We start from the raw sequence: 20,496 nt of genomic DNA, 5'->3' as shown, positions 1-20,496 counted from the left end.
TGTGGAGCTATCTTCACACATAATACAAAAAACGTCCTTTTGGTCACATAGCTTTGGATTCACCTATACATCCGTCCACCGATTCCAACAGCCTCTAGCGCATCAAGGAGGGCCTCATGTGTCACGTTATCGTATGCACCTTTGCTATCAAGAAAAAATGCCGCGCACATGCGCTTCTGGCGTTCCTGTTGCTGTACTGTGGACACGAGATCAGTGATGTTTATAGAGGAGCGACCCCATCGGAAACCCGCCATGGCATTAGGATACACGTTATTGTGGTCAAGGTACCACTCAAGACGCGCTAGAAACATTCTTTCTATTACTTTTTCCACACAACTGGCCAAAGCTATTGGCCTGTATGATGACAGGTCGAGCGGGGATTTCCCTGGTTTTAGTAAAGGTATCATGGGACTGGATTTCCACTGGGGAGGGACAACTCCGTCTTGCCACGGGTGGTTTCAAGGCTGAGTAGCTGTCTACGCGCGTCGTGGCCAAGGTGGCACAGCGCAACATATGTAATGCCGTCTGGACCTGGAGCTGACGAACGCTTACATTCTGCAAGGGCAGCATCAAGTTCCTCATGAGTAAAGACAACATCCATCGCTAAATCCCGTGATGCAGGAGGAACACGCTGGGAACCCGAGGTAATTCACTGCACCCGCGATCGTCCTGCAGAAGTCAGTTGCAACTTCAATCTGATGACGGTTTTGATGTAGAGCCAACGCATAGAAAGGCTGTCCTTGTTGTGGAAGCGTTCGAAGCCCCCGCACTGTCCGCCAAATGAGGGACATGGGCTTTCGAGGATCCAGAGATTGACAGAAGGACATTCAGCGCTCTTCCGCCAGCGTGTCCTTTCGTCGCTTGATTTTAATTTGCACACGACGCGCCTCTCTTCGGTCCCTTACGCATTTGTTCCGCCTGTAACGTCTTTCTGCACGCCGACAAATAGTACGTAGGCAGTCTAATTCGGCATCAAGTTCGGTGCGCATTCTAGTTGACGTGAGGAAGCCTCTAGCTGCCTTCATTGCTGTTGCTATTTCCACCAAACTGGATGTGAGGGCTTCTTTGCACGCCTCTTACATTAGAATTTGAAGGGCACGGCAGCTCGTCAACCGTGCACGCTAACCCGTTTGTCTGCTTGGTGCAGCTCATCGGCGTCCTGCTTCTGTTTCCACCTCGGAGCGACTCACCTGCCTCGCCAGCCTCGACCATCGGCCCAAAGTTACTGGAACATCGCGCATGCCACATACCAGCTGCAGTTCATGACAAAGGATTCCAGCGTGGCCTTCCGTTGAAATCCACAATGATAGCCGTGCCGAATATCAGCGACACACTGGCGGCGCTGCGAGCTTCCTCGGAGTATATAAGGCCAGGACATCACGCCGAGCGAGCCCAAGGGCACGGCAGCTCGTCAACCATGCACGCTAACCCGTTTGTCTGCTTGGTGCAGGTGAGCAAACGTTATGGAAAATGCATTCGGTCTAATAACCCTTGTTTGAATGTGCTGCCGTGCCCTCGGCTTGCGTGTCCGTTGCTTCATGATTTATGCTTGTATCTTTCACAACTGTTATTGCTTGCTGGGGACGTGGAGACTAACCCGGGTCCCGACATGTCACAGCTTTCTAGGCAACTACAGCAAATTGCAGACGACCTAAAGGTTATTAAATAAGATAGGCTCACTTCCATTGACACCAAATTAGAAAGGCTTTAATTTCTAGATGATAAGGTTTCCACTTCCGTGAAGCAAGTTTCTGCCTTACAGGAAACAGCAGAGTCCCTTGAAAAGAAATACTCGAGAAGAAATAACTTAATCGTGTATAGCATTCCTGAGGAACCCGAGGAAAATAACAATTCACTTGAAAAACTGGTTAACGAACAGAGATTCAGGGACACACAAAAAATTGAACAGGTTGCCAATGAAAGAATTCAACGGCTAGGCAAACCAGAAGCTAGCAAATGCAGACCCGTAATACTGAAGCTTCTGGACTTTCGAGACAAACGTACAATTCTAAGAAACTGTACCAAACTAAATAAAACAGACTACTCGATTGTGGAAGATTTTTCAGTTCGAGTACGTGAAATCAGAAAGAAGCTCTGGAAAGTTGGTAAGCAAAAAAAGAAGTCAGGACAGAAAGTCTTGCTTTTTATAAGTTACGCGTCAACAATGATCTGTACCGATGGGACGACGAGACAGACAGTGTTGCTTTGATACAATCATACCCCCAGGATGCTAAGCAAAGAAACGAGATAGACAGCAATGCTTCTTCTGAGCTAGGTGCTAAGACTAGAAACGAAAAAAACCACCCAGCTGAAACTCGCTGGCTACGTCCTCGCCACCCAAATCAGCGTCCAAAATAACATTTGCCAACATGAACGTTCGTAGCTTAGTCAACAATACAACCGAGCTTGAATCATTCCTCCTTTCTGTCAGCCCAGACTTTATTGCAATCACGGAAACATGGTTATCAAGCAATATTGAAGATTTCGTGGTAACTCTCCCTAACTGCGCAATAGTCTGAAAAGATAGGCTAACAGATGGCGGGGGATATGCTAACTTGATAAAAAGGAAAATTCTATTCGTGGTTCTTCCTGAAGTCAAGGAGGTTGAAACAATCTTTTGCAAACTCTCGTATTCATCGCGATCAGTCTTTATCGGCTGCATTTATCGCAGCCCATCTTCAAGCATCGACGCTCTGCAGTCATTGCATGCCTACATGAATCGGCGCTTCCTTGGAGTCAGATTAATCATGATGGGGGATTTCAATCTACCTGATATTGACTGGAATACTAAGCAGCATTATTCTAAACACGCAAATGTACTCTGTGATATCATGCTAACGTTGAGTCAAATAACAAATCAGCCAACGCGTTTACAAGGTAGCAGTTCAGACATACTAGATCTAGTTTTTCTTAGTGATCACTTTCCTACAGACAAAGCAAAGCTACAGCTCCTAGATGGTATGTCAGATCACAAAATAACACTCTGCAATATCACCATTCATGACCTGCCAAAGCCCTCAAAATCATTCCTATCATTTTCGGATTTTTACACAGCAGACGACACCAGCATACACGACCTCCTCTCTTCCGATTTCTCTTCTTTTGAACAGCACTAGACAGTAGCACTGACACTGAAACACCGTGGCAAAGATTGAAACGAATTATAGCTTTTTGCATAACTAACTACGTACCAGTTAAAACTAAGAAAACAAATAAACACAACCCGAGGATAAATGGCAACTTCATTCATGCCAAGCGAAAAGTAAAAAGGCTGAGAAAATCTTTAAAGGCAGAACACAGTGTCAAAGGAAGTTCTATTCTCTAAGGTGCAATCAGTAATATGAAATCAAAAATAAAAGTCGCCAAAACGAACTTTTTTCTTGCAAACTTAGTAGGTTCCTGAAATATTCTCCGCGTAAATTTCGCCAATATTTAAACCATAAAAAATCGAGATACTGAACCAGATCCAGAGACCAAATCCAGACCAAACTTACTGAACAACTACTTTCAGTCGATCTTCACTACTGATGACGGAAACCTACCACACATAACAGTTCCCAACACGTGCCTTCAGCCCCTTACTGTTGATGAGGCTGGTGTACTCAACCTCTTGCTAAAATTAGATTTCAAAAAGGGGGTCTGGGCCTGACAATATACCCAATGCATTTCTAACAAGATATGCAGAATGGAAGGCGAAGTACTTATCTCTTATTTTTAACAAATCGTTATCTTCATCTTCCCTTCCAGCGGACTGGAAATTGGCCAAAATAATTCCTATCCACAAATCTGGAGGAGAATATCAAGTCCCTAACTTCAGGCCCATTTCCCTTACAAGTACCGCTTGCAAACTACTGGAACACATAATATTGAAACATATAACATCCTTTCTTGAATGTAATCAAATTATATCGCCGTTTCAGCACGGATTCCGCAAAAAACTATCTATCGTCACGCAGCTCGTCGAACTTATACATGACGTTTCACTAAGCATCGATGATCAAAAGCAAATTGACCTCATTTTACTAGACTTTTCTAAAGCATTCGATCGTGTATCCCATAGAAAACTAATTCTAAAGTTGAAATCTACACTTGGCGAAGGACCAATCATTAACTGGATTAAAAGCTACATAGCTAACAGATCACAATTCGTATAATTTAACCGTGAAAAGTCCAACATAACTGAAGTTACGTCCGGTGTGCCCCAGGGCAGTGTTCTCTCGCCTAATTTATTCATTATCTTCATCAATGATTTACCTGCTTTCATTCCTATTCGAATGAAGCTTTTTGCGGACGATTGCATATTGTACCATGAAATTAATTCTACATGTGACCACATAACACTTAACAATGCACTACAGTCGGTATCTGATTGGTGTGCTAAATGGCAAATGAGTATTAATAACGAAAAATCAGCCATCTTGTGAATTGTTAGGAAACATAACGTATCGGACTTTTCATACACACTGAACAATATCCCGCTTCCCGCAGTTACACAGCATAAATATCTTGGTTTATTTTATCATCCGATCTAAAATAGAACTTGCACGTGAACTTCATTACGTCATCTGCGCTGAAACGACTTTTCTTTCTCAAGAGGCGCCTCCGGGACGCGCCGTCAGACATTAAATTGCTTTCCTGCAATACTTTTGTGAGACATGTGCTTGAATATGCGAATATAGCCTGGTTTTCGTTTACAGATAAACTAATAAAGAAACTAGAGGGAGTTCAAAGGAAAGCTGTAAGATTTATCTAGAGCAAATATAGACAAACTGAGTCACCCACAGCACTGATAAACAACGCTGGAATACTTACGTTACAAAACCGCGCCAGGCTTGCACGACAGAAACTATCAACGTATTCACAACATGGTGAACGTAGATTGTACAAGGTATATTTCAAAATCAGGAATAAGAACAAGGAGACATAAGCACTCGCAAACACTGGAAGAATACCGATTCAACACAAACTGTTTTAGACATTCGTTTTTTTCTGTCAGCCATTCGAGAATTGAATAACCTACCATCAAGTGTAACCAGCTCATCTTTAGAAACATTTTTAGAGACATATGAAGCGCACCTACTAGCTCTACAATGTGCATTATAAACACCATTTCGTCAGCTCCAGTGCTTCATTTAAAGTAATGAAAATTGTTCTTTTTAGTGGGTAATGCATCATGTTCTTATTTCTCTTGTGAATTGTTGCTTCTTATTATTTCTCACCGATTAATATTATTGCTATTAAACCTAGAAGCCTCTGCTCACATATAGTTGCAACGCTGTGCTTTATGTACTTGCTTTGTTGAATTCTGTTTTGCCCTTCCTGCGATGATCCCGATTGGGATTGGCAGTATTTCAAAATAAATAAATGAATAAATAAATAATAAATAAATGCCGTCCAATCGATGTGCGCGTGTTTAGCTGGGTCGGACGCCCCAAGACCTGGAATCTTGAGGTAGGTGGGTATGTGGTCACTCCCGTGGGTCTCCACATCACAAAACCAGTGGACACACCGGCGCAGTGACCGAGAAAATTGCGTCAGGTCTAGGCAACTGTTGTATGAACTGCCTCGCAGGTGTGTCGGGCTGCCGTCGTTCATTACGTAAAGTTCATTTTCTGAACCAAATAAGGCCAGATTCCTCCCTCTGGTGTTGAATATAGGACTTCCCCACAGTCGGTGGTGGGCGTTGAAATTTCCGTGAATAATCCAAGGAGCCCGGGTTGCCTCCATAATTGTCTTCAACCTCTCGCAGTCCAATTGAGAGGAGGGGGATACATACACCGCAATCAGTGTGAACTCTATGGATCCTTTTTTGACTATGAATCACACGTACTGATTGTCATTGTGGGGTTGAACTGGGCAGCAAACGTAAATTATGTCGGTGAGGATGTAGACCAGAACTTTGCTCTGCTGCCCGCATGTCGCAGCAAAGAAGGGCTCGTACCCGAAAAGCCTGATTTCTTGGGATAAGTTAGGTTCAGAATTGACTAATATCGGGAAGTGGTTGTGAAAACATATTGCCGAAAACTTGCGATTCTTGACTGTAGGCCTCTTGCGTTCCACTGGAAGACCGCAGCGCCCCTGATTTTCTCACGCAACGTGGGAAGCTGGCCAGCCATTCTGTTTTAAAGATCTTGTAGTGCTGGAACCAGAGAGTCCAGCACCAGTAAGACGCTTCGGTCGATTGACGATTGCAGGGCCTGTATGAGAGGGCGAATGGCGTTGACCACCGTCCTGAGGATCACGAGTGCTTGATGATCTTTCTCTAGGAGCCTTTCTCTAACGACAGGTGAGCTCGGCGATGGGAGCTTGCGCTGAAATAAATACCGTAATTGTGAGGGGTGTCATGGTGACTCAATGCAAGATCAGAAAGGGTATAAACTGCGCGAACAAGACGGGACGAGAGGCACACAAATCGACTCAAATCTGTCGATTTGTGTGCCTCTCGTCCCGTCTTGTTCGCGCAGTTTATACCCTTTCTGTTCATCATGAACCAACTAGCCCGCCAGAACGTCCTTCTTCAATGCAAGACATCGTCAGGTGAGGAATAATTTGGTAACTGGCTGATAAAAAAGTCGCTAAAAAGGTTTTCTAATGAATGTATTTATACCTAAACATCCTAGGCAGAGATGCTCAAATTGATTGCTCCGGTGATTATGATATATATATCTACTTTCTTGCATGTCGTATCCTTGACAACAGAAATCGGCCGTCTGCTACGAATATTTTATATTTTCGATGTTCGCTCAGCATTTAGAGCGTGATGTTTCTTGCGACTCTCCCCGGCGCTTGAGCTGATAGCAATTGAGGCACGTCAGGAGGCATCGAGTCGGCTGAGGAGCACTGGGAATGCCGCTGTCTGAACGGCGGTGGTGCTGCGACATTAAACAGTGCTGCTGCGACAGTGCTGACAATTAAAATGTACGTACTTTATACGCTATCACTTCGGAAATCTTTAAACAGAGCGATAACTTGCTACATAGAGCGCCAGTAAACCTATACATGAACAGTGATATTGGAGCACTGGCACGCACCGTCCCGTGGTGTCTATGAGGGTTCACACCACTTCTTAAATCCGTATCGTGATGGTGGTACTCCGTCCTATCTCCACCTCTTCCCATTAGTTGATGCTTCATAGACAGGAACCATCGTTTTCTGGTTGTTTTAACAGCTTTTTGCACCTCAAGAAAATGTATTAAAAATCGGGCTTAACGCAAATCAAACCCGAAAGTGTGCCTCTTTTCGGGAACGTAGCCTACCAGTGCACAAAGCCGAAGACACCTAAGGTAAATTAGCGGACTTGTTTTCGTTTTTCTAGATGGTTGCTCTCATATAACATGATTATAAGCCAGTTTCATAGTTTTCATTCACCTCTTGACCTATCTAATTCGAGAGAAGCCCGAAAAGTGTTTTTGCGAAAAGAGACACCAAAAATCGGCTGCATACCTGACATTTCATTCACGCTCGACCTACGCTAATGACATCCCGACAAAGAGACTCTTGGTTTAAAATGAGCGCTGTAATACTGAATGAAAGTTTTCCCAGGGAAGATCTGCGCGGGCCCGGAAATAAAGTTTGGGAGACTGTAATGCACGCTACGTAATTATTGCAGTAAATGAGAAAATAAGGAACCGAATCATTTGATGAAGAGTTTTTAGAAAACCCAGCAATTGCCACATTTGCTTAGGATAAAATTGCACAAACAGTGCGCAAAAAGATGCCCCGAACAAAACAGGCGCTCATATTAACACCTTTTGCTTTTTTAAAATGACGATCATGGGAATTTACGGCGCAAGGGCAGCTGGACAGTGGCGGTCTTTCGTAGGGGTGGCATCTTTCCTTGGTGCGCCGCATTGTTTAAAGGTGTAATGCTTTCCACTTGAGTAGAATGTATCGCCTGCGTTTCATAGGTACAAAAAAGCTAACTGAATTAGAAAAAGGAGAACGATTTTATGGAAAGAAAATGGCGCAACTGTCCAACGTATCTAGATGGAGACCTGTACGTTCCCGTATGGAAGGAATAAATGTGGGAGTGAGAGAGAAAAGGAAGAAAGATGTGCCGTAGTCGCGCGCTCCGGGATAATTTCGATCTGCACCAAACTCTGGCCAATCACCAACCGTGGGTATGGGCCATCGCTTTTGAGGCAGCAGCAACAACAACCACAAGGGGATCATTAACGTGCACTGACATCGCACAGCAAATCAGCTCCTTTTGCGTTTCGCCTCTCCTATCTCGCCCCATGATTGGCATCAGTTCAAATCTTACTACGCAAGACATTATGCTCCAGCTCTCTCTCGAGAGTTACTGTGCCCCTCTACCAGATCGGGCACAAAGGCTATTGTAGGGCTTGGTTTAACTAAAGCATTTGACAGCTTCTCGCACGCAGCTATTCTCGCTAACCTCTCCCTACTAAATCCTAGTCACCGTACCTACGAGTATATATGCACATTCCTCTCTGTTCGAACAGCTCAACTATAGCTTTGCCTCTCTCCTCTCAGACCCTATAAACCTCGGTAGCAATGGCACCCCCCACCCTCCAGGGCTCCGTTCTCTCCCCCTTTCTTTTAATGTCGCCTTGCTCATGCTACCTTCTAAATAAGGTCCTATTCCTCGGCTATCCAATACCTCATACGCAGATGACATCACCCTCTGAGTTTCAACAGAACGATGCTGAGGTTGAATCCGCACTACAACAAGTGGTCAATGTCTTTGAGCGCCACGTAGCCGGAGCCGACCTCTCGTGCTCCCCTCAGAAGTCCGAGCTGCTGCTGATCCGAGGTCAACCCGGCCTCCACGGCTATCCTCCCATCTGCATTACTGCTAGGGGCCAACCCATACGCAAAGTATCCACCATTAGGATATGGGGCTTCTCATCCAGAGCAATCGTAAAAACAGCGACACTCTGGCTAAACTCACAGTCTCTGTCTCGCAGACCATTCGTATAATTTGTCGCAATGCTAATAAACATAAAGACATGCGAGAGGCTTACCTCCGACGTCTTAGTAAGGCGTTTGTCAGGCGTGCTTGTATGCAATCCATGGAAGGTGTTCTCTAGACAAGTTTTTTTACCTTAGCAAAAACATCAAAGAAAATTGCTGGTGGTTTACAATTGCTTAGCAGGAAATATTGCGCAAAAAGACAGTCCTTTGCATGTGGATAGAACCGCCGCATAATTAAAGCGCGATTGAGGTGTCCACTGACGCAGGGAGCAAGTTATGCGCATGGTCAATTTTTCATCGTCATTGCGAATTTACCCAATGTACTCCGGCGACCTATGCTCCATCACTCAGATTCTGCAGCAAAGTTGTCAACTCTAACGCTCGTGGCTCAAATGCCATGTTTCCAACAAAATGTTGTCCAAGCCAAAGCATGCAGCACACATCTCTCTGTCACTACCGTCACATAGCTCAGAAGCGCGAATATTAGTTTGAGGATGATATTAGTTTATGAATGAGATGATGCGCAATGCACAGCGCGAGGGTGTTTTGCAGTTTGTCTCGAGGCGTGGTAGATTGCCGTGATAGCCTAGCGCTCTCCCGCAGCGCCAGGCGAAGCTGAACTGTTCGCGCCGCGGCGGGCTCGTTTGCCAGTCCCGGCAATGTTGATTTGATTTGTAGTTGAAAAGTGCGGCTTTTATGCTTTGTATGTGCATAATCATTGCGAGACCATAGTGCAGCAGAGGACCAGGACCACGAAGAGAGAGAGAGAGAGAATAAATATTAATTTGTAAAAAGGAGACCAGAGCTGGTTAAGGGTGGGGTCCTCTGTCCAAGACTCCTGTGGCTTCCGCCGATGCTTTCGCGATGGCGACTAGCACCTCCTGGTCTTCCAGAGTGCTGCTGGCCAGCGTCAATTCCGAATTCTACAGCGCCGCAACCAAGCAAACAACATGAGCCCTAACTTCTAATCACCTCGGCCTTCTTAACTTGTGGGCGGAACGCCGTCAAGTCGAGCTAGCTGCTACGCGAGACGCTACTTCGTCGCAGGCACGTACGCAGTTGCACAATCTCACAGGTAAGGCTGGATGTATGGATGGATGGATGGATGGATGGATGGATGGATGGATGGATGGATGGATGGATGGATGGATGGATGGATGGATGGATGGATGGATGGATGGATGGAAGGTAGGAGCATCCCCTTTGAAACGGGGCAGTGGTTGTTGCCACTATGCTCAGTTTTTTACCTTTATTTTTGTTTACTCTGCTGAAAAGTTGGTAATACAATTTGCCATTTTCTTGAAAAAAAAAGTTTCCTACACTTTAAAACTTATGTCAACTCCCTGCTTTTGTGCCGCCAATCCTCCAATAGCTTTTTGCTAATTTCCACCGCAGATTTATTTAATGACTATTGTTATCTCTAAACCCTAAGGCCTCAGTAAGAGTGACTGTGCCTGCATCGACATCGGGATGGATGCCATCGCATTTTAGGATGAGGTGTTCTATTGTTTCTACAGATTTACCACACACAGCACATGTGTCATCTTCGTTAAATTTTTTTCTGTAGCTGCGCGTTATATGACACCCTGACCTAGCTTCAAAGAGGAGGGCATTACCTCTTGAGTTATCATAAAACGTTTCCTTCCTGATCTGCCTTTTCCAGCATCGATATAGTTCTACACTATGCTTCTTTTCCATTGAATCTATCCAAATTTTACCTTCGACGTTTTTAACCTGTCGTTTTATGCTCTTTCTTTCTCCTTCCTCGTCTCTGGAAACCTTACTGGCCAGCTTTCTAGTTCGTTTGCGCCACTGTGTGTCAACGCTCTTTCTGTACAGGTATTTAAATACCTTAGCTGCCCATCTATTATCATCCAATTTCCTCAGGCGTTCTTCGTATAGTACTTTACTCTGAGCTTCCCGTGTTTCGAACGTTGCCCAGCCCATATCCCCCTGTACTGCCTCGTTTATGGTTTTCCCGTGGGCACCTAGTGCTAATCTTCTGACAGTTCTCTGTTTTACTTCTAACCGCGACTGAACTTCAGCCCTTAAGCATAGAACCGCAATCCCGAAAGTAAGCCCCGGCACCATTATTCCTTTCCAAATACCTCTGAGGACTTCATACCTGTTGTACCCCCACAATGCCCTATGTTTCATTATCCCGGCATCTCTTCGCCCTTTTGCTATGAGAGACTGTTCGTGCTTTTCCGTGTACATATGCCCGTTGTTTACCCACACCCCGAGATATTTCAAAAGGACTTGTCGGGCTAGTTGGTTGATCGTAATGCAAAAAAGACGAACTGCGCAACAAGAACACGGACGAAAGGGAGGCAGACACACACTAACGCAGACTTACAACTTTACTGAAGGAAGGAATACAAGGCAAATATATATAGCGATCCCCAACGCACTTCAAATCTGATCAATATGGCACGTGACAATCTGCCCAGGCGATAAACAGACCACACAAGAACCAACCGCTTACAAGATAATCTTATACCGGGCCGGCCCTTTCTATGAAAACAAAAAGGAAAGGAACACTTAGCGACAGTGCACACTTGAGAATTACGCGTTCTGCAAAGTAAGGAAATTCATAACAAAAACCACACCACTGTAGCCATCTGATACCACTGAAGCTCGAACCGCTTACAAGCGCAGGTGCTGACACCAAAACCAAGAGACGAAGCACTCCCCCTTTTGAAAGCAAACAAAACGGGAAACAAAAACAACCACATCGGTCATCGTCAAAAGCAAAAAAAAACGGTGAAAAAAGGCACCAGGTCAAAAGGGTAAAAACCATGAATCAGCTCAAGAAGCTACGTCACAAAAACAGTGAAAATAGGCACCGAGGCATTTAAAAAAACAAAAAGATGAAAGACGGGACAACAGTTTAAGACAACAACGGTTTTAAAAAAGGGGGGTGAATGAAATCCAAAGCGTAGGAAAACATCTCAAACCATGACAGAACCGAAACAAAACTGAGATCGCTAATCAAATGAACAACGAAAGCATCAAACGCAATCAGGAGGCACTGCTCAATCACCAGGGCACAAACAGGCCACTAGGCTACACATGCCCCCGCAAAAACGAAAATTCTTTGGATGATAAGGAAATGGAAGCCTTGCTTCCATTTCCTTAGCAAGGCTTCCATGTATTCGTTTCGGCTGGTAGAACGCTTTCGTAAAACCAAGCCACTTCAAAACCCAACGCAACTGGAATGTTTCATGGCCAGTATCGACGAATAGCCGCCGCCGTCTTCATTTTGATCCTGCACCGCGCGGCTCGTTTATGTGAATGATCGCTTATGCTCGATTAATGGTCGTGTGACGTCACAGGGGCACGTAGCAGTTGACGCTCCTTCGTCTCTGCTATTTTGACGTCAAAAAGGCATTAAATACCTAGGTCGCTGCTGGCGGGAGGAGTTTTGGTGTCAATTCAGATCGCGGTTTTTGAAATATACAGTGTGTCCTGGGCACTCAAATTGTCAAAATTTAATCATAGGCTCCTTTAATGTATACTTAAGTAAAATACTGCAATATGAAGTGCAAACATGCCATGGTTCTTTTAATCAATCCCCTGGTGCCTGACTGCAATTTGTAGTGTTACATTAGCAAGTTGTAGGGGATTAACTACTATGTCATGACAATCCGTAAACGCCAGAAGAGCCACCGTTGAGGGGCAGTTACCGCTTCCTTGCTGATTTTTATTTGAATATAGTTCCATTTCGCTTCAGTGCAAACAGGTTATATAAACGTGAAACTCAACACATCCTTATATTAGCATAGAGAGCATGGACTACATGCTTATACTGCACCTTAATAAGCATTTTTGTAAACGGTTAGGCACTTTATGCACTAGAATGGGAATTTATATGGCATTTTAGAGTTGAAGTCCGGGCATCAATAGGGTAAATGGGAAAAAAAACTGACATCAATAATCTCTTTTTTTCTGTACATATCACGTAATGTTAGCAGTCGATCCTTTTTGGAGCATGTTATGACCAATTTTCGACTGAATATTTTCTTACGCAATGCAGAACGTGCCGGGTATGCAAATAAACCTCTTACCATATGGAATGGTTCGTTTACTGTAATATTTTAGCGAAGTTTAGTTGCGTACAATGCTATCCTCTGTGAATTACTTTCGCGTCCGTTAGACCTCTGTGCCTTTGTTTGAACGGTACTTAAATATTCAACATCAAGTCGACCATTTTGAGCAGAATATCAATATGGGTAGCATGAGATTAAAGATGAAAGAAACACGCCCAGTCAGCCATTACCTGTGTTCTAAATTTTCGGTTGTTTTAAAACTTACCCCGGTTTGTCTATGCGCTAGAAAGCACTCGCTAAACGAACTTTTCATCATCCGCAACTAGTTCAAAACAACGCTCGATGCTTTGGCTTTCTTCCTTTCTTTTGCATTGACAAAGTGCGGCTTCTTAATTTTTTGTATTTTTTAAAACCATACTTTTAATAAGTCTGTTCTGGATGTAGAAACTGAAAAAAATTGATGGCAAAAACAATGGGCCCTAGTTAAGTGCAGTGAGGCTTGACTGAATCTGCTGAAACTGGAAGCATTTTTTTATTTGGTGTGGAAAGCACCCATAGTCTGCATATAAGCAAGTAAAAGAATATTGTTGCAGGTCAAGATACTAAGTAGAGTGTTACTGCTTTCTTTTTATGTTTGCAGGTGGAGACCAGGCAATAATGTTATGATCAGGCGACAGTTGATCGAATAATCAAGCACTAAAATTTCCCCTGACCTTGATGAGAGTTGTTTTTTTAGCACAAGAGTTGGCAGAGAGCGCTTTATACGCGCGCAAGTTTGACGCCAGGAAATTTGCATCAACTAAAAAGGCGTTGGACAGAAGAAAACTGGATTTAATTATCTTGTAAGTCAATGGGGACCTCTTGCGTCGAACTGCAATCAAAAATATAGTTGTGAAAGCTGTTCACTCATGCATGGTCAAAGCCATTATGCTTCCCAGAATGCACCACACTGTGGTGCCTGACATTTGTTCTGTTTGTGCTCTGAAGGTTTAATTTACAACAATAAAGAAATGCTATAGACTTCTTCGCGCTGTTTTATATTTAATGTTTCCATTTTTTCTTTTTGCAGCCTACACATGTTCGCTTTGTGAAGCATCTTCCCGTGTTGCTGCCACAACACTTACCACAATGTTTCACATTGACGTAAGATTGATTCAATGTAGTTTTGAGAGCTACAGATGATCGATTTTTTTTTTCTGTGAACGAAACCTCCTTCCGGGACTTCAGAACATAGATAACAGGGAAGTGCACAATATGAGTGGGCAACTCAATTAGTTACATGTGTGCACTCAGGATATTGAATGAATGTGCATTAATATTTAGTTGGTGTGCAGTGACCAGTTTTCGGTTCACAAGAAGTTCAAATGAAGCAGCCTTTCTTTTGAACTGACTTAGTACCTACAATTGATGCCTGCCTGTGAATTCAGTCCCAATATATTTCCTTCGACATGCTCCAAATGTAATATGTTTGTTTGTCCCATGTCCCCGGATTCTTGGGGGTAGAAAGAACTGAGCAAGTACATTCAGATCGACCTGGCGCACCCGGACCGACTTTCCGTTCCCAGGAAGTTTAAAGGAACCAGTGCTTCCTTTCAACTGCCTTTGATTTCAAGATGACTAGACTTCCTTTGACCATCCTTCAAATGTGCGTCCTTTGTGTCTTGCGTGTGCTCAAGCTTCCCAAGAACATAGAAGAAGAATGTGCGTTTGTAGGATGTTCAAAGGAAGTTCGTTCACACTGAGTTGACAGTTTGGGGCCAAATTTCAGTTGAAAGGTAGCTGACTCCTATTGCGTTTTTTTGAGCTCTTTGGATTCAAACGTCTTTCTTTTTACAAGGGTCAATCTTGCGCATACCTTTTGTATCATCCGATAAAGTCAAGGAACTACCACACGCCTCGAACTGCGGGTGTTTTATGCAAGCGGCGGAGGCTACTCAGCTTGCGTGATTCTGTTTTTACTCTGTTTGCGGAGTCCACTGTATCAGACCTGCTGCTGAAAAATTTGGCGCTTTGAACGTTTCAAGTTTAGGCTTGTGGACCGCAATCTGACCACCACCACCCTAATTCCGTGCTAGTGCTGGGTAATGTTTCTGCTGTACAGAGATATCTTCCACCGAGCCGAAGCACCTCTTTCCCAGCAGCCGGCAAAGATAACACCTGCAGTTTTCTGCCAGACATCAGGGCTCCTAATAAGTCCCATCAGCATGTGTCTGCACTGAAAGTGTGAACGTGGGGTGTTATATACGGCTCTGTCGATATCGTGAAAATCAATTCCGACCTCCCAGAGTTCAGCAATAAAGACGCGAGTGGTACAAGAAAAAGACAAAAAAAGTATCCGAAACTCGAGAGAAAAAGGCACGTGGGAGCGATCACATAAAAACCACAACAGAAAATACAAAAAACACAAGAAAAGGATAAGAAAGAAACTGAAAGGTCATCTGAGAACAAAACCCAATTCCTTTTGGAGGGTAGAAACTGAAGGTGAGCTAACACACTCCTCCGGTTTTGAACTAAAGATGGCAACCGCATCAACAATTCTCTTTTTGCATGTTTGTGGAAATATGGCGGGGGACAGCCTTCAGCCTCGCCCGCACTCCCACTCCGCGGATGCGGCGTTCCCGCTCGCTAACCGCGGATGGGGTTCGTGCTCAAGGGACAAAGGGAAGGGACGACACAGCGCAAACATTCATATGCTATTTATTACACTTACAATTAATACACAGAGCGGGCCAGCTAGCTACAAAACATCAATGAGGCATTCCTCGGACATACAAGGCTACGTAAGAAGGACTTCCAACTTACCGGCTGGGGCAGGGGCGCGAATTCGGAGGTATCGGCGGCGAACATTGTATGCGCCGACAATGGCGGCCGGGTTTCCCATGGCGCCGCATTCTTGGGGCAAAGCCATTCCCTAGCATTTGCTGTGGAATGTGCCGAGAGCGCGCGTTTGCTGCGCTCGCTTCCATGCCTGGAACCAGAAGTTCGGCGGCAAGGCACAACGGATCCCCGTGCGCCTAGCGCGGAAGGTGACGAGAACGTGAGGCTGCAACAGCTCGTGACGCTGGCCGGATCCCGAAGAGCTCTTTCCGGTCCCGCAGAATTCCGCGTAACCTACGAGGTGGTGCTCCCGTCGCCGCTCCCTTTCCCCCATGAAGGAGACTTCCCTCCTCGCCCAACCGGTGCTGTCCGTCCCGTCGGCCGACGATGAAGATGGGCCGCATCGAAATGGAGCGGGGAGACAGGTTTCCACATGTTGTGTCTGCTTCCTTCCTGTTACCTGAGTGCTGCTGAAAGGTGGAGAACGGCCCTGAAAACTGCGGCAGTGAACTCGCAGATTTGATCGTCCAGCCTCCTCTAAGGAATGCGCGTCCTTTCGTAAACGATCACTTAAGCACCTACCTGTTTGTCCACTATAAAAACGCCCGCAACAGAGGGTAAGCTTGCAAAAGACACCTGATGCGCCTGCAAGAAAAATTGTTCTTTTCCCAGTACTTCTTATACCCTCTTTACACGGGCAGCCTTAACCATGTTAAAGCTTAACTGTGGTTATAGGACTTAACTATGGTTAGCGCAAACCGTAGTTGGCCGCGCTTACACGCGGTTTAGGCATGTCGGTTAGTGTGACGGAAACCACCATGTGATCACCTCCATTGCGAATTTGTGACTGCACCTATACCAGTGTATTATTAAATACGGTTACTTTAAAAAGGATAAATGAAAGAAAAAAAAAGGTTGTTTATCGCACTACCCCCTGCGGAGCAGAGCTTTGGTTACACATGTGGCGGACATTAACGAAAAGCAAAAAGAAGTCTACAAACGATGGTTTTAGCTGACTTTTTAGCCGGCATAATAGCCACTTGTAGCCACTACTGTGCTGGGAGCCGTCGTGGGAGCATTGTGCCTCTTTTGATTGCAAGCGCACCTCGTGTACGTGATCAGTGCAGTCACGTGCGGCGTCTAATTGCCTGCTTACGTTCTGTGTGTGCAATATCGTGTATTGTGAGTGTGTCGACATTCAGCATTCAGGCTGCGATGGCTTCACGCGGGCCTGTGGCGGACGGTGGGGACGACGCCGACGTTGAGTTTTGGGCTGTGTTTGCGGCGCATCAGGCAGCACTTCAACGCCTCCGCATGCAGCAGCTTGCTCTGAGCGCCGAAATCGACATGCTGGAAGCGAAAAGTAGGCGTCATCGCAGGCGATCGAAACGCCTTTTGTTGGCGGCGGTTCTTCAATGCACGCTGCAGCGAGCGTTACGGATGTATCCACGCCCAAACTCGTGGTACGAGACGACGCTGCCCCATCTTCCGGACAGCGGCTTCCGCGATAATTTCAGAATGAACCGCCCCACATTTCACTATATTGTGGGCGTTTGCGAGAACATGCGTCGGCAAGACACCAGCATGCGAAAGGCAATCGCTCTGGGAAAACGCGTGGCGATTGGCCTTTACCGCCTCGCAACGTCAGCTGAAGAGCGGACTGTAGCGAACCTTTTTGGCGTGAACCCTGCCTCTGTGAACATGATATTTCGCGAGTTCTGCGCCGTAATTGTGAACAATTTGGAGGCTCAACTTGTGTGTTTCCCGAAGTTGCATGGATTGCAGCAGCACATGCGCCAGTTCGCTGCAGTTTGTGGCTTTCCTCAAGTTGTTGGTGCCCTGGATGGCTGCCACATCGAGGTGTGCCCTCCAAAGGAAGAGGCGGGAGATTATTTTAACTATAAAGGGTGGTACAGCATCATCCTCCTCGCTGTGGCTGACCACAGGTACAAGTTTTTGTACACCAACAGTGGGAGTCCTGGCAGAAATAATGACTCTGCAGTGTTTCAAATCTCACGACTTCCGCGTATTTTAGACAGTGACCTGTTTCAATTAGAACCAAGGACAATTCAAGGGGTGCAAGTTGGCCCAGTGCTTCTTGCTGACCAAGCGTTCGCCCTGCAGAGGAATGTAATGAAGCCCTACTCGTTTCCTGGAACTGCTGGGTCACCCGCACAGAACTTCAACTACCATCTGTCAAGTGCCAGACGTGTCGTAGAAAAATGCGTTTGGACGTGTTAAGGCACGCTTCAGAATGCTGTTGAAGGGCCTCGAGTGCAGTATTCACAATGTGAGCATTGTGGTCCGAGCTGCTTGTGTGCTACACAATGTCTGCGAGCAATTCAGTGATGAGTGTGATGCAGGATGGCTGAGTGCGGTGCAAAGTGCAAACGAAAGGCGTCCCCAACCAGTATACACGAGTAGCCGATTAGAGCCGTCAGGAGTAGCAATAAGGAATGCCCTGGCGAACCACCTTGCAGGCAACTGAAACATTTTGCATAAATCTGGCAAATCTGGCATAAGGTGGCACAATCTTTAGCTTTTCGTGAGAGCTACAAAAACAGACGCTTAGTTTTTTGCTGATCGGCAGAGATTTGGTTGTTTCATTACCAGTTTATAAAAGAAGAGCGTCCACTTCTGAACAGGCCATAGCAAAGTTAAGAGAAAAGTGACAACAGAGATGAATGGTAAGGTATGCATATTCAAATAACCTAAAATTAGTGATATCAGAAGACATTGTTGTAAGACTGGACACGGGCTTTAGAATCTTCAGACACTGGCGCTCAACGAAGAAGACGACGAGAAGCGCCGAACACTCCGAAGCTCGTGCGTTCTATGGACTGAACGCGGTCTCTGATCTGTGCCTTGATGGTTCCGCTGGTTGTTCGTGACGCTGTGCTTATTACGGTGCTGTGCTCTTATTACTGTGTTGTGCTGTGGTGTGCTGTATTAGTAGTGTGAAGTGTTCTTATTACAAGTGGTGGAGGTGCCAACGATCCCTCGCCCTGGAGCTTCGCACCCGCGCATTGCCTACTACCTGCGGTCGCGGCCCTCACCTGCTGCCCGTCTACAGGCCATCTACCCGGCAGTTAGAACCCCAGCGACCTGCAACCCCAACTTACCGTCCGGTCGCCCGCCCCCGATCACAGCTGCAGCCACTCAACCCCTGGCGCACACAAGACAACCGCACTATTTGCTACGCCTGTGGCTTCGCTGGTCACGTGGCTCGTTTGTGTCGCAGTCTTGACCGCCGTCCCTACGATTATAGGCGTGAGCCGACGTACGACCTTCCGCCGTCGTCCTCGCCTGCGTCACACTTGCCGCCTCCGGATTCCTCTCCTAGTTACCATCCCCGCTCCCACCGCTCGCCGTCTCCTGGCCGTTGTTCCCGTTCTCCAATGCTCCGTCGCCAACCCGCCGTCCATGCGGAAAACTAACCACCGCAGCTCCGGAGGCAAGAACTGCGTCATCAGCGGCTCACTCAAGACCTGTTTCTGCACCTGCCAATATTATTACCGTTTTCGGTGAAGGAGTCGCCATCGAAGCACTTGTTGACACTGGCGCAGCCGTTTCGGTTCTCAGTCACACCCTCTGTCGCAGACTAGAAAAAGTAACGACGCCCCTTCCTCCCGTTTCTTTCCGCACGGCCAGCGCTCACGACATTCGACCGTTAGCCGCCTGCATCGCCCGCCTGCTCATTGGGAACGTTCCCTACACAATCGAGTTCATCGTCCTCGCCCGCTCCTCTCACGACGTTATCCTTGGTTGGGACTTCCTCTCCTCACATCACCCTGTTATTGACTGCGCCCGTGCTCAGCTTGACTTGACGCCCTACAGTGACGCCCCCTTGGGCGTAACCGGTGCTGCTGCCGCTATTGTGGTCGTCTCAGAGGACACAGACGTTCCACCTTTCTCTTCAGTGCTGGTGCCTCTTTCTTGTGCTGTGCTCTCAGATGCAACTGTGACTTATACCCCCTCTTTACGATGCGCTGACCAGAAGTCTGTTTTGCTGCCTCATGCTGTGCTGACAATTGTTCGTGGCTCCAGCGCTATTTATGTGGCCAACCCGTTCTCCTGCCCTACCACGTTACTCAGTGGCCAATCGCTTGGTAACGTTGTTGATACCCCCTCGTCGTTAGCACGGCCGGCCTTCACGTCAGCGCCATTACGCCTGTTCCCATCACGAATCAGTCGTCTGTCGATATTTTTCACCATTCCGTCGACGCCGCCCTGACGTCTACTCAACGAGACCAGCTTGTAGCCGTTCTGCAGCGTTTTCAAGCTTCGTTTGACTACCGGCAACCTTCCTTGGGCCACACCACCACCGTTACCCACTGTATTGACACTGGAACCCATGCCCCTTTGCGCCAACGTCTGTACCGCGTGTCAGCCTCTGAGCGCAGCATCATTGACGCCCAGGTGACCGACATGCTCCAGCGTCACGTGATACAACCGTCTCACAGCCCGTGGGCATCGCCAGTGGTACTGGTCAAGAAAAAATACGGAGGCCGATCGCCCAAAAACTGCATTCGTCACACCCGAGGGACTCTATGAATTTAATGTCATGCCCTTCGGCCTCTGCAATGCACCCGCTACATTCGAGCGCATGATGGACAACATACTCCAAGGGCTCAAATGGCACACATGCCTTTGTTATCTAGACGATGTTGTGATCTTTTCCTCGGACTTTCCG

Source organism: Amblyomma americanum, chromosome 1, assembly GCF_052857255.1.
Source record: "Amblyomma americanum isolate KBUSLIRL-KWMA chromosome 1, ASM5285725v1, whole genome shotgun sequence".
NCBI classification, from domain to species: domain Eukaryota; kingdom Metazoa; phylum Arthropoda; class Arachnida; order Ixodida; family Ixodidae; genus Amblyomma; species Amblyomma americanum.
Note: the sequence above shows the minus strand (reverse complement) of the source record.